General features: G+C 25.9%; 1 long non-coding RNA gene across 2 annotated transcripts in view; it reads left to right on the top strand.

Annotated features, from left to right (window-relative positions):
* Positions 1–19,962, top strand: part of LOC126550038 (uncharacterized) — a 76,439-nt gene that overhangs the window by 41,877 nt on the left and 14,600 nt on the right. The window contains exon 3 of one of the 2 annotated variants that reach the window (XR_007604062.1): positions 4,596–4,748. This is a non-coding gene — a long non-coding RNA (uncharacterized LOC126550038). Of the gene's footprint in view, positions 1–4,315; positions 4,749–19,962 lie in introns of both variants that reach the window. The other variant, XR_007604063.1, reaches the window with a different exon arrangement.

The raw sequence follows: 19,962 nt of genomic DNA, 5'->3' as shown, positions 1-19,962 counted from the left end.
TACCTTTATTAGATTAATCACTGCATAAAATTGATAAATTAAGTGTGATATTTGGCAGATAACATTTTATAATGCTTTAAGGTCTATACATATAAATATTCTTTGTGCATAACTTTAGATTTTATAAGTGGGTAAAATAAAACAAAACATATTAATTTCAAATTATAAATTAACATTATTTATGCTTATGAATTTATATAATTGTTGTAGAATCGAGTAATTTACCCGAGGTTTAGTACCACCTCCATATAATAGTAGGGGAGTAAAAATCATTTGTCAAATAAAACGAATAATATTATATTTATAATATTTTAATAAATTTAAAATTCAGACGCTCATAACATTTTATCGTATAATGACGTTTTTTCAATAGCTATTTGAAGAAAAAAAAATTAAGAAACTAATGGAAAATCTGTTATAAAATTTATTAACCTTTGATAAGTACTAAAAATTATATGAATTTTAAACACTTAAATTGTGACTGCCTAACGATCGTTGTGTGTGTTTTTTTTTTTTAATTAAAATAAAAACAATATAAGGAATCTTGAATTAAATTTTCAAGTTTTTCAAAATTTTTTATCGACATTTTAAAACAAAATATTTAGTTAAATCGAAATATTCAGTTTTCTATAAATAGCTCAAAAAGCCATAATATTTTTAAAATTTAACTTTGTATAGGTAACACTAATACAAACGTTTGGTAAAAGTTGCAAATATTTACAATGATTCGTTAATGAGTTAAAACTGTAATAAAAAATCAATTTAGTCGAAAATTGGTTTCGAGTAAAAATTCCAGTTTTTCCTTCACTTGTTTATTGTTTTTCACAATTTTTTTAAAACTACTGGAAACTTCTTACTTTTGACCTCTATAATGCACCAAAGATATTCACTATACCATCGATAACTACCCTAGAAGTTTTAAATTGAAGCATTATTTCAACAAGTTATAGTGTACACACGCAAAAACAAACAAACAAAAAAAAAATAGCATTGTAAAATCAATACATTCCTCATTCTGGTTAGAACCTAAAACGACCGGAAGAATAAAAAAATATACAATTGAATAATCATTGTTTAGAGAAATAAATAAACTTAGTACAAAATTAAAATAACCGTCTACCAAAAAAAAAAAATCTATGAAATAAACATAATATTGTTATTTACATTATATCGGAATCTAATAGAAAAAAAAATGTTTATGTTGTAGTTTATTGTTTTCCTACTTTATAGCCGTAAATATCATATAATAGTATTAACTATTAGCCGCTAAAGGTAAAGAAAACATTCTAGAAAATATCTCCATTCTATCGGTTAAAAAAGACACTAGTGCAAAGATTTGTTAAATCTCTAACTATAATGCGGCGCTTTTTGAGAATTTTGATTTCTTATATTGTACAGTCCCTTCTCATACTAATATCATCTTGTAAATAAGATATTCTTTATGTTATATTTTTTATTTTTCTATTGTACATGTGCTAGAATTTCTAAATTTTCTATTTTAACAAAAAAAAACCAAGTACAATATAACCAACTTTTTTGGTATTTACAGTATCATTTTCGATGGTAAATAATATAGTACCTATTGAAAGTATGAACTTAATAATATTGATTATAATATATTTTAAAATATAATTGAAATAGTAAATAATGTCATAAAAGTTTTAAGATGGATATTTCTTATTTGGTACCTATTGTTCTTTTGAAAGTATATTAGGTAAATCATAATATACTATTTGTAAATAAATTAATAATGTATCTAAAATGTAACATACTAAATTAAGTTAGCAGTATTCTAATTTATTAGAAAATAATAAAATAATATTGTCGAAAAATTTTTAGTAATTAACACAATAAATATAATTATATATTTAAAACAAATTTATCACTGATCAAGTATTTGATAGTCTTTGTAATTATTTCAACCTACTATTTTGTGTTTTTACTCATAACTAAATAAGTATTTTTAATTACCATCATACATTTTGTGAATACAATTATAATAGTATTTAAGTTCATAGGAAAGTTTTCATAAAATTATGACTTGAAGTTAAGTATGATTTCATTATATATGCTTAATATATGATACTGCTATTTTTATTTTTGATAACTTCCCAATACATAAAATATCTTAAGATCAGATTCAGTCTTATAATTAGGCTATCATTAGAGAACATATTAAGTGGGAAAATATTGCATTTGTTATCATACAGATTTTATATAAATACATTGAATAAGTTCAAAAATCTTAACTTCATATAGCTTTAGTACTATTTAGATATTGTGACAATACTTTTATCTTGTAAATTAAATGTGTATATTAAAGTTTTATTTTTAATGGTTTCAACTCACGAGAGAAATATTTTATTTTTGAAAAAACATTAACTTTTAAAAGTCGGGGTTAGAAATAACGATCAAAACAATCACTTAACTAACAAAAACATAACAATTTTATTATTATTATTTTGAATGAAGCACTTCAGAAAATTACATTTCACCACTAGTGTTATTTCGATTAAAATTATAGAAATGAATACTAATGGCTTATACATTTTTATAGTTTAAGAAAAAGGTCAGTTACCAAATAGATTATAAGTAATAACGAACAAACATACTTAATAATTAATTAAATAATAATATCCATAATATTATACACATGGATATTAATTGAATTGAATATTTTTAATCCAATTTGTTTAAAACTCATATTATATATCAACATTATTTTTAGTTCTTATTCAAAAACTAAAAACATTTAATGTATAGATAACTTTAATATACTTATAATATTATATCAATATATAATTAATATACTTACTTATTCACTTAATATCATAAAATGTGATATTTGATTTGATATTTTTAATTAAGTCCGAGAGTGAATTATTTTAATTCATTCTAGGTATGTCATGTTTTATTAATTAGTATAAGTACCATATTGCATTATTGTCGCACATAATACGAAAAATGTATTACTTAAATATCTATATATAGTGAATTGTATGTTTTCACTAAATATTTTTTCACACATTTTATAAGTTTAAACAAATGAAATACATTAATGAATTATTTGCGCGTTTACTTTGTTGTTATATTAATATTTAAATTGAAATATTTTTAAATCATTTTCATATTTTAGATTAAAAAGTCTATACGTTTGCTTGATACTTATCAAATATTACACAACCTTTTTTTTTTAAGTTTTAATTACAATAAAATGGTTTAATAGTATTTATCACTATTGAAAATATTTTTGAACTTTCAAAGTTTAATTACATTATTTTATAAACAAAATACATAAACATCATTCTGTAAGTGGTTTTTTCATGGATGAATGCTGCAACACCAAAAAATGAAGTTAGTTATTTCTTGTTAAAAAGTGTATTATCTAATAAATAATAATAATAAAAAAAAACGATCTTTATGATTTCTTAGAACAGAATAATGTAGTAAAAATTATACCATTTTATACTTATTTTATAACAGTCAATTACTGTAAAACGTTTTTAATTCTGCTTATGTTTAAATTTATGTGAAATGTTTAGTAAACAATCCTTCTAAAAACTATTGTTTTAATTTTACTTTATAATGATTAGGGTTTTTTTAATAGATTGGTGAAATTGGTGATTAGTACATTATTACATAATAAAATCCAGCAGAGAGTAGAGACGTAGTAGTTTACATTGAATATATGTATTAATATTTTATATAGTTAATGATAGAAGTAGTGTGCAGGTACACAAGATTCTTAAATACCTATATTAAGTATTAAATATAGATATTTTTAAAATTTATCTTTATTTCATAAGAATTAATAAAATTGTATTTATTTATCGATGGTTTTCTCTGTAAAATGTTATTACATTTTAGTGATAAAGTAAAAACAATTAATACTTTATAATATTATAACTCCATAATACTAATCTCACGAGACCCATATTATATACTGAGAAATGAGAATCGAATATATTATTTCAGTTTGCAATTTTGCATTAACTTACTTGACAAAAACAGAAAATTTACATTCAAATTATAAGATGCCAGGTGATTCGTGTTCAGATAATCATATTTCAATATTGATTCTGGTTAAGACTACCCAATGGATTTAGGTTCTTGCAAGTTTGTATAATTTACAATTTATATTCCGAGTTCTCTGATAAGTTTGGTTAATATTTAATAAAAAGTTAAGTTAACAAAGTTATGGTGACTATGGTGAACAAATTGTCAATTACTGATAAAGACGATGTAAAAAGATTAGAAAAAAGTATCTCGTCTTAGTAAAATTTACGAAAACATAATATATATAATTTTTAACTAGGTTTATATAAATGGCTGGTCCAAGAATTGATTCAAAAGGGTGAATTGTACCAAAATGAGTCCGAAGAACAGTGAACCGGGGAAAAAGAGAATGTGATTTTTCTACCAAAATTTCGAGTACTGCTGCAATACAGCTAAAAATATATATGTATTTTCAGTTGCACACGCATATGACATACAACGAGACTGTCGCCGTATAGCTTTTAGCGATGTCGGCAGATCCAACCACAATGATTCATATATTATTATTATTATTATTATTATTGCTATTATTATTACAGAATAGGTGTTGTGAGGACCGACGGAATGGACAGAAAAACGATTACCATCCGAGCGAAAGAGATATTATAACAGCGGAAAACAAATTGCTGGGCCGTGTTGTATTTTAATGGTTCGACGATAGTGGCGGGCGAAGGATATACCACACGTAATAGGTATATAACTAATATAAATATATAATATAATATATTAGTATTATCATTACATACGTACGACGATCTGATTATTATCGGATTGCCGTGTTTGGATCCGCGTGAATCCGATTGTTTTATTGTTATATACCTATATACTGACACTGCAGCACAGTATATTATATACACCCTCGTAAGTCGTTTGTACTCAGACTGGTTGGTCCGGAAAAATAAAAATAAAAACAAACATTATTTTCATTGTTTTGAACAATTCATTTGTTTAAGGAGAAATATCGTTCACCATTACAATTATTATCGAATTTTTTCTGGAATATTAATGTACATATTATCGAACGTCTTTACGTCCATAATGCTATAGCAGGTTTTCAACACTTAACAGCGAGAGGAACCATTTCAGTGACAGTTTTAAGCCGATTTTCCATTGCATGTAGTTTCCTCCAAAAATAAATCGTGAAAATCATAAAAAATATAGTTTTGAACGAAAATATAGTGCACTATAACTTTTATACGCACTTAAAATTATATATACCTTACTTGCATATAGTATATTTAATTTTTTTCTCCCATAAACAACAATTACTAAGTTTACTATTAAAATTGATGCTCTGTGTTCAGAAAATCACTACTCTTAATCAACTTCATTAATGTAGAGAAAAATACGAAACAACAATTTTATCCGCGCTCTAGCTTATACACGCATTAACTGAAATTTTCTATTTCTTTATCTGTTTATTTAATCTTTATTTTTAATATTATTCTATAATTTGAGCTTTGATGTATCAATATTTATACAATTAATAAATTTCAATAACATGAAAATATGTTGTTGTTTTTGTTGTTTTTTTTTTACTTGAAATTAATATACAATATTATTTTAGACTTTATACTTGATTATAATATAATATGTGTTCAGTAGAGTACCTACTATAATCCAATTACATGTATATATATTTAAATTTAGAAGCTGTATATTTTATTTCACTGTTTTTCTAAACTTTTAAGTTACGATATTAGAAAATAAATAAAAAATATATAAGTTAATTTTAAAATACTACAATAAGTTTTTAGCTAGATAACTGTTTTAAATATAAATAGTTACACTTGGCTAAGACAATGTCTAATTTATTAAAGTGTATTTTTTTACTAATTAGGTACCTATGTATACAGAAAAAACTAAATTAAGATAAATAATTCATTTTTTAATTTCATATTATTCTGTGTATACAGTATACATATCATCATATTGTTTTTATTAAATAACTAGGTAGGTACTTCCTCAGAACAAGCTGCATTGAAAATTGAAATATTAATTTATTTTTTTATTATTTTTATATAATTTTATTATACACAGACATTTTATTACTAATATTCAACTATAAGTACTGTAGTATTTATTGCCATAGTTCTAAGTTTAAGATTTAAAGGAAGTGATAAAAATCAGTATGCTTGTAACTTTATATAATTACCTTTTTATTTACGTAGTAATAATGAAACAAAATAGATTAGTAATTAATATAAAGGTAATTAAAAGAATACTTTAAGATATCCATGTAATTTATTTTAGCGATATGAAATGAAATTTAATAGATAAAAACTCTAGTTTTATTATAAGATAATATGATATTATATAGAGATATATTGAATATACATTATGGGGTGGTAACAATTTAACTTGAAAAATGCAAATAATTATTAATATTACATATATATATTTATATTGTCCATACAATTCTTCCAATATAACAGATATATTACATTTTTATCAATAATTTAATAAATTGATTTTATAGCAATAACTATGTGATATTGTATTTTCGCAATAAAAAAATAAGCTCTCCCAAGAGATAGAATGGTTATTTTCATTTAAATGTTTTTTCTATTTAGGGTTACTGGTGGTTCAATAGTACATGTTTCAATTCATTCTCCATTTTTAAATGTATTAATTCAAATAATTAAAAATAAAAATGTTAGGTAATCGATATTCGAGTAAAATGTGCTTAACATCACAATGCTGGTTAGGAGGGTGGTAAATTGTTTAAAGAGAGAAGCGTTTCGAGAACTAATAAAGTTTTGCTAGCACACATACTTTAACTGCTCTTTGGAAGTATAGTATTAGCCACGGGGCTCTCGCCAAAACGCCCTTTTCTGTTTACGATCAGCCAAGAAAAATAATTACGTACCTTCCTGGTCTCCTTCACCCTAGTAGGGTGTTTCCTATGGTGAAAGTATAACGATACTTGAAGTCCAATAGACCATAAAACTTTTATACCAACAATTCAGCATTTTTTTTAGTTATGTATTATTAAATTAGATTCAAATAAACTAATGTACACAAGTTATTAATAATATCACAAACAATTCAGTCAACAATTACACTTAAAATGTTGGTAAAATATCAAAAATCATATGCATTATTACATATTAGTTATTATTGTTATTATTAACAACTACTATTTTGAAAGACGTGTAATAACTTAATACACATCTTTCAAAATCATACTTGGATATAAGATTTTCGAATAAGTTTTAATATAAGTGAACAGTTTGCGTAATTTATATTTTTAAAAATATATTTTAACAATGATATAATAACACTAACATAGTATTTGAATAAAACATCAGTATATTGGTATAATAATATTAGGAAACAATACACAAGAAAATCGTTTCTTGTTATGGTACAACCAAAAATATTTTATACTATCTACATAATAATACTATTGTTCATCTTAAAGAAGAAGTGAGGCACAATGTTATTGAAAGTCATTGAACAAGTTCTAAAAAAAATATATATGTATGATAAACACAAAACGTGAACAGTGCGTGGTGACATTTATTTTGCATCAAAGATTGTAATAATGCTTTAGACGGATCAACAAGTTTTTCATATTTAAATGACTCAGCTTATCCTTTCTTGTGCATTTAATATTTTGAAAAATCTTGTCAGTTGTGAATGCTGACATAACATATTTGATAATGTAGTGGTATACTTGTTATTATTCGTTACGTCTCACAATTTTAGAAGTATATATATTTGACGAACTGTATACGTACCTAGTATATAGTATATAGTGAACAAATTAAATCAACAAAAGATATTTATCTAAAACAGTTTCTACAATATTTTCATAATAATAGGAATTCTTACAAATGTATAATATTTTGTAATTGGTTTAGCAACCCTCAAACCGCAGCGTAAGTCTGATATTTCATATTTTAGTAGATATGATATCAATTTTTTATTTTAGTTTAAAATCTAACATATGATGGTCTTACATTTTGTGTCTTATAATACAAATTTGTAGATGAATAATTAATTATTAAATGTTTAATTATTTAAATTATGATTAGAAATATATAGTATTTTTTTTTTGATTGTTCACCCAATCTATTAAATAGGTTTAATTAGTATATTTTCAAATATTAATCACTATAACCAATAGAACTATAAATTATAATATATATAGGTAAACATGTACCTATAGGTATTTAATTTATTTATTTTATAAGTAAGTTGAATTATTAATTAATATAAGGTAGAGTATTTTAGTTGAGAGCTAAGAAAAATGATTTTACATTTGTTACCAACTTATTAAATTGGATTATAAATAAGTATATACAACCATGATTTATTTAAACACGTCTGTTATTTTTATTATTGCATTTTTTCGGAAACTATGTGGATTCAAAACCTTGCATTATTCAATTATTTCCCTCTTGCCAGTTTAAAGGGTTCGAAAAACTCACTTACATGACTCTGCTAAAATTAAACGAGTCATTCACTCGGATTGGCGGCCTATATCAATCAGGATTTCACATAAAGACAAGCAAAGACCGTGATTAAATAACCACATCCGTTGTTTTTTTTTTTATTTAATTCCGCAAAATCAAATTTAAAAGGGAGACAGTTTATATTACATACTGATCTCCAGGGGGGAGGTAATGGAAATGTTTGTATCTGATTCGTTAATGAAAATCACCGAATGCTTTTCCTTACTTTCGAAGGGTGGTAAAATGAAACAAAACAAAAACTGAGAATATTAAGTTTATTCTTGATTCAAACCAATGGTAATAATTTCAAATTAAACGTAGAAATACAATTTGTGTTCAAGAACAAATGCGGTAATCATTTTTCCCAACTTTTCCATTATGGTACCGTGTACACCCATAAGTATAAACTGTTGGCTTCATTCCAGTAGCCCAACTTTAACCATGATAAATTAGGGATTCTCGGCCACAGGAAATTAGAGTCAGAAAAAGATTGAATTGTTTTAAAGGTGGCATCTGAAAAATAAAAAATATATACGGTACTTAAAAAAAAAAAATATATATTTACCAAACAATCGAGTTTATTTGATTTGAATTAATTTGTATGGATAATGGATATACTGCAATTTAATTAAAATGTAACTTTTTGCTGTGGATAAAAGTATACTTATATAATATATACATCTCTACTCAAGGGTGACCAAGTCATAGGATTTTTTTTAAATTTATTTTAAGACGCATGTTTAATAGTCTTGTTGTTGAAAGAATAAACCTTCTGGAAATAATTCGTGTAAATGTTCATCCGAAATTGATGGGCAAACGTGCGGTCAATGCCAAAAAAAATAAATATATATATATAAATATAAAATAAATTTGTTTTGTTTCAAACAACCACTAAGAATTAATTGTTTTTGTAAGTGTCTTCTCTAGCGTTTGAATGTCTAAAACCCATGACATTGTAATGTCACGCTCAGTCACTGAAAAAAACAGCAATGTAGTTAAAAATAATAAAATACTTTTTTCTCGAATGTGATATTGTTTGAAAACAGCATATTTCAATATTTCGTCAGGGAAAATATTGTTTATTTAAAGGAAAAAATTAAATACCTATTAAAAAAACATCTATCGATTAGTTACGTTATAACTTATAAACGTTTGCACTTTTTGGTCGAGATTCGATAGTGAATTATATTACTATATTTGCGATTTAGGTAATATTTTAAACTATATAATGAAATAAATATGATATAATAAACAGGAAGTGAAATAACGCAAATTAAAGGGATTTTTTTTATGCATATACCTGTCTCACAATAGATTTATATTATGAAAAAGGATGTGTTCAGGGTTCATTTTTATTTTATATCCAACTCTGATTTCCGGGTACGTTTATTAAATGTACATACAAAATCTAATAGTATTTTCTTACGATTGCATACTGTGTTAGCGGATCATTATATAATATGATATTTGTCAAGCAAATTTGCTTTCGCCAATATCTGCAATAGAATATTATTAAATTTGTAGAAATGTCATAACAATAAAAAACAAATAATACTGTAATGACAATAATTTCAAAGTACCTATCGTTTTTTATCGTCAGATTATTTTTATTTGAATATTAAACTGCCCGTACACTAATTTACTAGGTAATACTGATTTCGCATTTCGCGGAACAATGTTTAAACTCTCTTTATAATCGACATTTTATTTTTAGACTATAAATATTATTGTTGTTTATAATTTATATGGCTAAATTTGATTTTTTTTTGTTTTTTTTTTTTTTTTGTTTCCGTTGTTGTTTTATTGACACAGCAGTTTTATCTAAAACACAACGGTGTTGAGTATACAAATAACAAATAAATTAGTAAAATATTAGTCCAAAACTTTTGCGATATTAGAGTGTATTATTTCCGTCAGTTCCGGCCCGCACTACCGCAATGTTTAGTCGTATTGACAGTCCGTCCGGTAATCGGATTGAGGTTTTCGTTGTCGTTCAACTCGCTCACATTATTTTATTCGCAGAGTCGGAAGATTAGTGATGACTTATGGACTTAGCGAAACGGTTAGATAGTTCCATTATTGTACAAATACGGCGGCGTGTTTCTAACGTCTTCGTGATTATTGCCATTCCGCGGACTATCATATTATTATAAGCCAAACACCGCTCGCGCCCGCCAATATTCACGTTAATGTTCACAGCTCTCCCGTAGCGTATATTATAAGAGGTAATGTGCGGTCAGGTACCTAACACCTAAACAGTTGTTTCCTTATGGTTTTTAATTTTTTTCGAAATGTGTTTACTCCGACGGTCCTTGTGAAGTCGTGTTTCTATGCCAAATGCGATTTTGATGAATTCACGTTCTTTCGTTTTCGTTTCCATCACACTGCAAATCCCAACGTTTTTAGGATGGAAATAGGTACCTACTAGATAGATACAATATTATGTTTATTATGTACCATGCGACTCGAGCGAATGACGTGGGCACACTGCACAATCGTGTTTTGTTTCCCTTGTTCGTTTCGTTTTTCTCAACTGTAAATATCATCAAATCGTAATAACTGTGGTGCATTACCTACTCAATCAATATGTGTTTAACATACTTTTATGTGTTTAATACAAGTGGGACTATGTGTATAGGTATATTATATATTATTATAATCAAAATATATTTTGCAATTTATTTTTTATTGAGATTTGTAATGTCGTTAATTTTCAATTATTATTAATATTATAAAAGTGTAATCGCCTTTTGATTGACAGTTCATAAACGCAAAAATTCATTTTTAACGATATTAATACATACCAATTCTTTATATTTTAATACTCGGTTACATTAAAAACGTTCAATATTCAAGCTTCATTTTGATTTTTGAGTATTTTAATTTATAGTAATAAATATCAAATTACGGATAAATAACATTGTTAATTTATTTCTCATAGTTATATCGCTTTATAGTCATTAATGTATGATTTAAAAATCAAGTAATTATTTTTGAAGTTTATAAACAGGCTTTATTACTTAGAAAAAATATTAAAAATAAGTACCAAAATAATGGCATTAAATAAAAATGTCTGAGTCATTCATAGGTTATATATTTTAAGGCGTACTCTATTATAAGGAAATTTTAAATTAGCTTTGAAATATATATTTTGTAAAATATTATAAACAATTATCATACACCCTTAAAAATAAGTATATGATAATATAAATCTATATTATGCGCAGTTTTTAAACTACCAAGTACATTTTTCTAGGGTGGCAATGTTTTACATAAATTATATTAAATGCGTATTTTATGTAGTGGAAAGACGTGAAAACTATACACAGTTTTTCAATATGACAGGAATAAAAAAAAAATAAACATATAATTAAGTAGGTAGTTACAATCAGCGTATTTATATGTGGGTGGTGAAAGGACAGGAGACCCCCAACAAAATGTATAGAGACATTTTTAAAAATTAAGTATTTTATATATATCAATATACCTAGGTAACAATATATTTTTATTATATTATCTGTTAACATGCTATTCTTAGAAAAGATATTTACTTGATACATACAATATTAATATGAACCTTTTAATCGGTTGGAAGTGAACTAATAATTATAAAATTTAATTTCAATACATATGTCTAGTTGAAACTAACCACAGCGTGATTTAATATATTCTACTTACTAGTGACATGTGACCAATATAATTTTATCAATAATAAAAAAAAAAACAAATTAAATATTTGCACTTATTCGTGTATTTTATTTCTTTATGTTGTATTCAGATTCTTAAAAATTCTTTGAAACTTACTTTACAAAATTATAAAAAAAATTTTAATGTCTGTAATAAAACAGTTAAATTTATTGTGCATGTCTAAGCATAGAAATTAGCAATTGGTATGTGTAATATATTAACACGTTTTTTTTTTTTAATATCTTTTCTAATATTAATCTGTTATGAACATATTTTACATTATCAATTTAAAATAAATATTACTCAATATTCTTATTTATTTTTTGTGTCGCAAATTATGAAATATTTTAATAGTTTATCGTCATAGCACAAAGATTAAGAAACTTTGAACTAAACAAAAGTTGTCTAAACTTATTTATTTAAACTGAAATATTTGAATAATAAGGAACGAAAATCAACACTTGAGAAAGCAACACATCAAAAGAAAATACATTCCTTACATTTTGGCTAGTACAGTACTTAAATTAATTTAGATATATCTTATAACTATAAATATGATTGAAATAATACTAAATACAGGTAAACTATAAATAAATCAGAATGCATTTCAGTATTGCATGATGTTCAATTAAGTTAAAACTATATACAATATACATGGCCATTTAAAATAATAATTATTGCGTTTATACGTTTAGTTCAATGCCATAAGTTCAAATAATTGCAAATTAAAATGAAAATGAAAAATACTAAATACATCAAAGGGACCAATTGAAAATTATGAATTTGTAGAAATCAAATAGGATATTTATAAACATAGATAATGGGAAAACATCATAGTATTTTATTTTATTGAATGCAGGGTAGGTTCAAAATACAGTATTATAAAAGTAAAATAATACATATAAGCGACAATTCAGGGGAAGTTAAACGGAATCAGGTAAAAATGATGGGTGACTAGCGGTCATATCAGTAGCGAGACGTATCATGCGATGAATAATTGGAGATTTTTTAGTAGGTATTCAAAAATCCTTTATAAAGTTAAATACTAGGTATATAATTGGTTTATAATTATTTTTTATTTGTCGTTATATACCTAACAAACATTATTTTTAATATTATATACATAAAACTGAAGTGTACGAATAATAATTTTCTATTGTACTAAAATACTGTTTAATATTTTTACCTTACTAATCAATACTTATTACTTAAAATATATTTAGTTACAGTTTATGAAAGGGTTAAAAACACCATCATATCATTACGAAAACTATTTTTTCTCGCTGATATTTTGGCCCACTGTGAATCACAGTTGAAAATGTTAAAACAACATCGTAAAAAAAAACCGTACAAAAAGTCAGTCAAATGGACCAGTGACAACGTGTACGCTCAGTGGGCATAATGCAATAGTTTCAAGTGTAAAGGCAGTGACATACGTCGAGATTTCCCAAACAAACGTGCTATATAGTTGAGAATATTGTAAGACGTAACATTTCCAGCGCTAACGTCGTTATACGTATTTTACTATCATCTCAGCGTAGTCGTATAATATATTAATACCGTAGACTTCAATATTGTAGCCGTCCACAAAGACAAGCGATGTGCACCTATAGGTATACGCTGCTGAGTTTTCCAACGATTTGCATATTTTCATTTACACTCGCGTATAGATTATGCGTCGTTCGCTGATGTACGGCTTCAGAATGTATAATAATGATATATCATAGTTAATACATAATATTATTATATCGATGCATACAGGACGTTATTAAAACACATATATAGTGTAACCGTACAGAGGCGATAATTAGAACGAGAAAACGTGATTGTACGTATATAATAATATTATTGTTATTAATTATTATTACAGTCGATCGTATCGCAGGACGGAATATGCACCGCAGCACAAATACAAATTGCAAACGATAATATTGTGCTCGCGGAGACGGTTTTCTGCGAGCAAAGGCGGAATAAAATCGAGTTGACATTGCGGGGGAGCGTACAAAGGTTTTTGCGACATAAGCCATTCGAAAGGGATCGCGGTCGTCGATCAGACGACCGACGATTTTCCATAGCCCTACGGAAATTCAAACAACGAAAATGAATATTGCCATCGTGATTATATACGTACCCTACCCCCGTAGCGGCGGAAATCATCGCGTCAAAGATCATCGAGAAGAGGTTTTTTTGTTTGTTTTTTTTTTTTTTTGGCTTTTTGCATAATATATTGGAAAACAAACAGTGCTGGTTATAAGCTACTGCGGCGGCGTTTTACCCCTCGTCCTGCGCCCCACTCGCATCCCCCGAAATCGCCTCGGGGCTCACACTCGACTGTCGTCGCGTGACTCACCGCCACCCTCTCATCGTCCCCGGGATATATTATATTATTGGCACGTCGTAGTCACACTGCCGTCGGCCGTATCCACGTCACGAGGACCAAAGTGCGCGTTGTAAGCGCCGCAAGTCCTATACGCACTATATATATGTATATACATATCGGAAACGATCGCACACTTCCGTATGGGCCCGGGGCCATATAATAATATGTATAAATTGTATACTCGCGTATCGTGGACGGCTGCGCGAGTCACTAAATGATCTAATACGTTCGCTTGCAATTGTTATCGCGAAGTGTGTGTTTTTCTCCGGCCCGCCGTGCACCTATACTATAATATTATTGTGAGTGCGTCTCCCCCTTTTGATTTTGATTTTTTTTCTCGATAACGAACGCGCGTTCGGAGGGTGCGCGAGACCCGATCGACGCGCGCGCGACTCTCGTTATATTTATTATTATCGTTATTATTATGATAATGTGTATCCGTCGACCGCCGCTTGCGTCGTCGCGAACGGCTATAATGTATGTACGGTGTATGCCACTCGTTCCGGTCGGTTTAATTGTAGTAATCCTTTTTTTCCACATACACGGATGGTCGAACAAAAATAATTATCACTTGCGATAAAATCTCATCGCGCGGCTATCGGATGTATTATTATATAATGTATACGATAATTTACTGGGCATTAGAATCGTTTAAATTGGGTCAGTTAAAAGCTTACGTCGATCAAATAGGACGATATAACATATTACCCCCACACCATAATATAACAATAGCGGTATCGATTTTAAGACAGTTTTATTTTTAATGTCTTATATTATATTTTATAAACAATATTATTCAATGATAATTTTTATTTTTAAGCTAAATACCTATAGCAAAAAAAAAAAATAATAATAATAAATAAATAACAAAAAAAATTGCATACCCATTTGCTTAGAAAATTATAATAAGATACAAAGTAACTTTGGACGAAAATTCATCAGATTTTAGATTAAATTTTACAATTTTCTCAGATATTTTAGCAGCTATTGTTGAACTTAGATTTAATTTGTTGTTTTAAATGTCTAGTACGAAAATGTAAAACACGTAATAGAAACAGTTAATTAGCATATAGATATCTATTTATAAAATGAAAATAATTATTAGCTACAAAATAATGGAACTGTTGTAATTTGTTGCAATATGTAAATTCGAATAATGATTATTAATTCAATTTTAATAACTATAATTATTTAACTACAAAGAACTACAAGATTTAATCGAAAAAAAAATGCTTTTTATTATTACAGCCGAGACGTACTTTTTTATAACGTTGTTGTTTATGTATACAATAAACTATAATGGGTATTATTATTATTTATAATTATTATAAATTTGTGTAAACGAATTATATTAATTATTCAAAAACTGAGATTGTTTTATACCCCGATTATTTGTTTTCTCGTTATTTTTTTATAGAGTTATCTGATGAAATATAGGGTGATGACAATAAGGGGAAAATGGAATTTTTCACGTAATGACTTTTCGATAACATCACATAAAATAAGTATCACCCTATGAACGGATAAGATTGAATTCCATATTTTATTACTTGTAGGGTATAAACACAGTATTTACTTCCGTTAAAAAAAAAATACAACTTGAAACAATCTTTTCAGTCATTTGTGGTTCTAAAAAAAACAATATAATTTATAAATAATTAAAAAACGTATTTAACAGTTATCAGTTATCACTTTCCAAAGACGGTAATTCTAATATTGATACGTATTTATTATTATCAAGTTTTTATTCACAAAATTAAATGTTTGAATATATTATTTTTAAAACTACGAATTTTAATAAGTTAAGAAAATAACAAAGTGTTCAATGGGTGCTAACACATATTTTTCAATTTATTGATATTAAAAGATCATAAAAATTGTATTTTCACTGTAAGTACCCTTATAAATATTTTATAACTTGCATGTGATTGCTTTACTTCCTTTTTGATTTTCGTTTGATTTACCTTATGCAAGTGTATTTAATGTACTATATTTTCTAATTTATGAAAAATGATTTACTGTAAATTAGTTCTCATCACGTTTTTTCAATTTAAAAAAGTATATATGAATACTATTTCTTTGAAACAACTTTACACTAAATCCATCGTTATTTTACAACTACGAAGGTATTATCTACTATTTTTGGACTACATTAAAGTTTTTTTTCATATACTGTAAAAAAAGTTAAAATTTCATAGCTTGTAAGTATCACACAAATAATTAATTTTTCACTGAGTACCCAGTTATATTCATATAGGTTATAGGTTTGTTAAAAATAATAATGAGGTATTTATAGGTCTATATTATTATACTTTTATAATCGCACATAATATATTACTTTATTATTGTAATTGTGTGGTTAATAAGTTGTATCATTGGTGTGAATACCGTTATAATCATATTATAGTAGTCAATATTCTAGAAATAAATACTAAAAAAAATTAAATTAACTTATAAATTTTAAATAAATTACACATTTAAAAAAAAATATCAAAATCTATTATGTTTTTTTATTTAACTTTTGGTTCTTTATATCATAACATACCTATTAAAATATCGATTTAGTTGAAATAATAATACAAATCTACTTTCGTGTTATAGTTTTAGACTTTTTAAATTTCTTGTATTTTATTATGTTTTAATTAAGCTAATTTTGCTGATTTGTTTTTCTGTGTTAATAGTTGACACTTATGATGTTTTGAGTTTTAGCTAAACATTACGTGTTTATTTTGAGTGTTAATCACTTAAATGACATTGATTGCTGAAAGTAGTTACAAAATGTAAGGTTTTAATAATTTAGTGAGTGGTTCTCTTTACACGGTAAACTCAAGATACTACCAAGCTGTTAAAAGTATAATTTTTCACCTGTTAATTAATTAAGAAAATGTTACTTGATATATTAATCCTGTACAAGATTATGAATAACATGTTATGAAGTAATATAATATACAAAATACAAATTAATAAGTATACATATTTATATTACTATCATATAGAGTGTTCAAAAATATTTATATTACCTGTAGGATAAGTTTTTCATAAAAATAAATGCTGCGCCAACTTGCTTTTCTGTGAATGCTCAGGTTAATTTTCTTAAAAGTAAATACTAAATATATTAATTTTTTAGATAGTATAAAAGTTTTGAAAATATTTTTTTTTTCATAATTGAATGTCATTACATAATAACATTTAAAATTAGTTTTTACTATTTTTTATTTTATAAATATTTTAAGTTTAAATGAGCGAAGTATATATATTGGACAAATATTTTGTTAGGTAGGTACTTCTGTGTCACTCTACTCAACTAAACTTAAAATATTTATAATTAATTAATTGTACTCATTCGAAATTCTCAGTAAAATATAATGTTCAGGGGCAGTATAAAATTAAAAATGTACACTATCGTTTAAAAATTAAATAAAAATTAAATGAATTGACAACGTTAAACATTAAAAACAATTAAGTTATTGTTTTTAAGTTTGTTTTGTAATGAATTCAAATAATAAAATATACAATTATAATTTTATAATATTTCAAGAATACTAACACTTATTGAGGAAATGAGATTTTACCTTATAATAATGGTTTGTTCCCAGTTCACCGATTCCAAGAGTTTATCAACACCCGGTTTTTCGACCAGAAAAACAGTTTTTAATGGTTTTTAAAAAAATCTTAGTTCGCCGACAACAATGGTAATATTAGCTACATGCTACTTGACATAGCAATTTTTACAACTATAATGTACTATCTATTATCTTGTTACATGATATTGTATCACATCTTTATCACACGATTATTGACATTGTTCAATACAATTTTTATACATTCATAAGTATACACAGAATATAAATAATTGAAAAGTCCACTGGCCACTGCGGTTAGGTAGTCATAAAAATTATGATTTTAGTTTGGAGTAATATTTCACTGAGTGAACTTTAGCACATACAGTATAATAATATAATACATTATACTATATAATAATATAAATATAACATAGATACAACAAGCATAAACATTTTTTATTTCATTTGTTCAGGACTTACACTTGTAAATTGTAGTGAACAATTACACACACAGAATAAACCAAAAATGATTATTATAAATGAGTAAATAATTGTGATAATTGTCTAAAATTAAAAAAAATTAAATGTAGTTAAGCTCTATAATCACAATTTTGTATGTTTATTATTCATCATATGTATTTATTGGCTATTTTTTTTTTTTTTTAAACGATGTTCCAGATAAAAAGAAAACGAAATACAACTTGACATATTGATTTTTATTATTTATATTAATTATATTAAAATTATGTGAATACTGACTGTTAAAGATTTTGATGTCAGCTAATTGGGAGTCGGCGAACTGTGAAATCAAAATAAAAACACCCTGCGGCCTGCATACATACAATGATAAAAATAATAAACTCGTATACTATATAAATAATGAATATAAATCATAATTAATAATCTTTTTAGGAAATAATATAAAAACCACTAATAAACATTATAGAAAATTTGAATAGGCTTTATGATTACTATCATAATAACATTAATATTCTGCATTAATTTTGCTATAAATAAATTCAAATTTTTTCTTGAATTACTTTATAGCTGCTTATACACTATTTGTATCTACATTTTAACCTGCTTAACTTATTAAATAATCTGAATCTGTGTAAAATTAAATGGTGCATATGCATATGCTTGGACTAACTTCCTACCCAAACTTGTATTCTCTGTAATTAAGTAAATTTATGTCCTGGCCGGAACTATCCCTTCTCATACCATTGTCTCCTACCACTTACCTAGCCCATAGACAAAACTTTAACAATGACACGCTTGGATTTAACATTAAACCGATCGAGTATTATTGATTTGGTTAACTAAAAACTATCTATAATAATAGTATGAGTAATGCATTGGCGTATATCCAAGAGAGCTAAAGAAGTAATGCCTCAATGTCTACGTTTGTCGATTTAGTATGAATATATAGTGTTGTTATAAATGCTTTATTTTATAAATCAAAGATTTCAGCATTTTGTACCTACCAATGTGAGGTGCAAAAACGATATTACTAATGAGTTATGAGTCACTAATGAGTAATGACTGACGATAGACTTATATTAAACTATTTAAAAAATCAAGTTACTTAAAAAGTCATAATGATAATTAATAGTTAAATATAAGTAGTTGTTATGAACAAATGAATAACTTCGTATTTCATATTTTAATAGTTAAATATTTATGGTATAAATTAAATTAAAAGAAAAATCAAAAACAATATCCAAATATTGCATTAAATAATTTCGCTGTTATTCAAAATGTATTTTAAAATTTACAAACAATAATTTTAACTAAATATCTTTTCACTTTAATATGG

Source organism: Aphis gossypii, chromosome 2 (genome assembly GCF_020184175.1).
Source record: "Aphis gossypii isolate Hap1 chromosome 2, ASM2018417v2, whole genome shotgun sequence".
Taxonomy (NCBI): Eukaryota; Metazoa; Arthropoda; class Insecta; order Hemiptera; family Aphididae; genus Aphis; species Aphis gossypii.
Note: the sequence above shows the minus strand (reverse complement) of the source record. Positions and strands in the feature narration are given on the sequence as shown.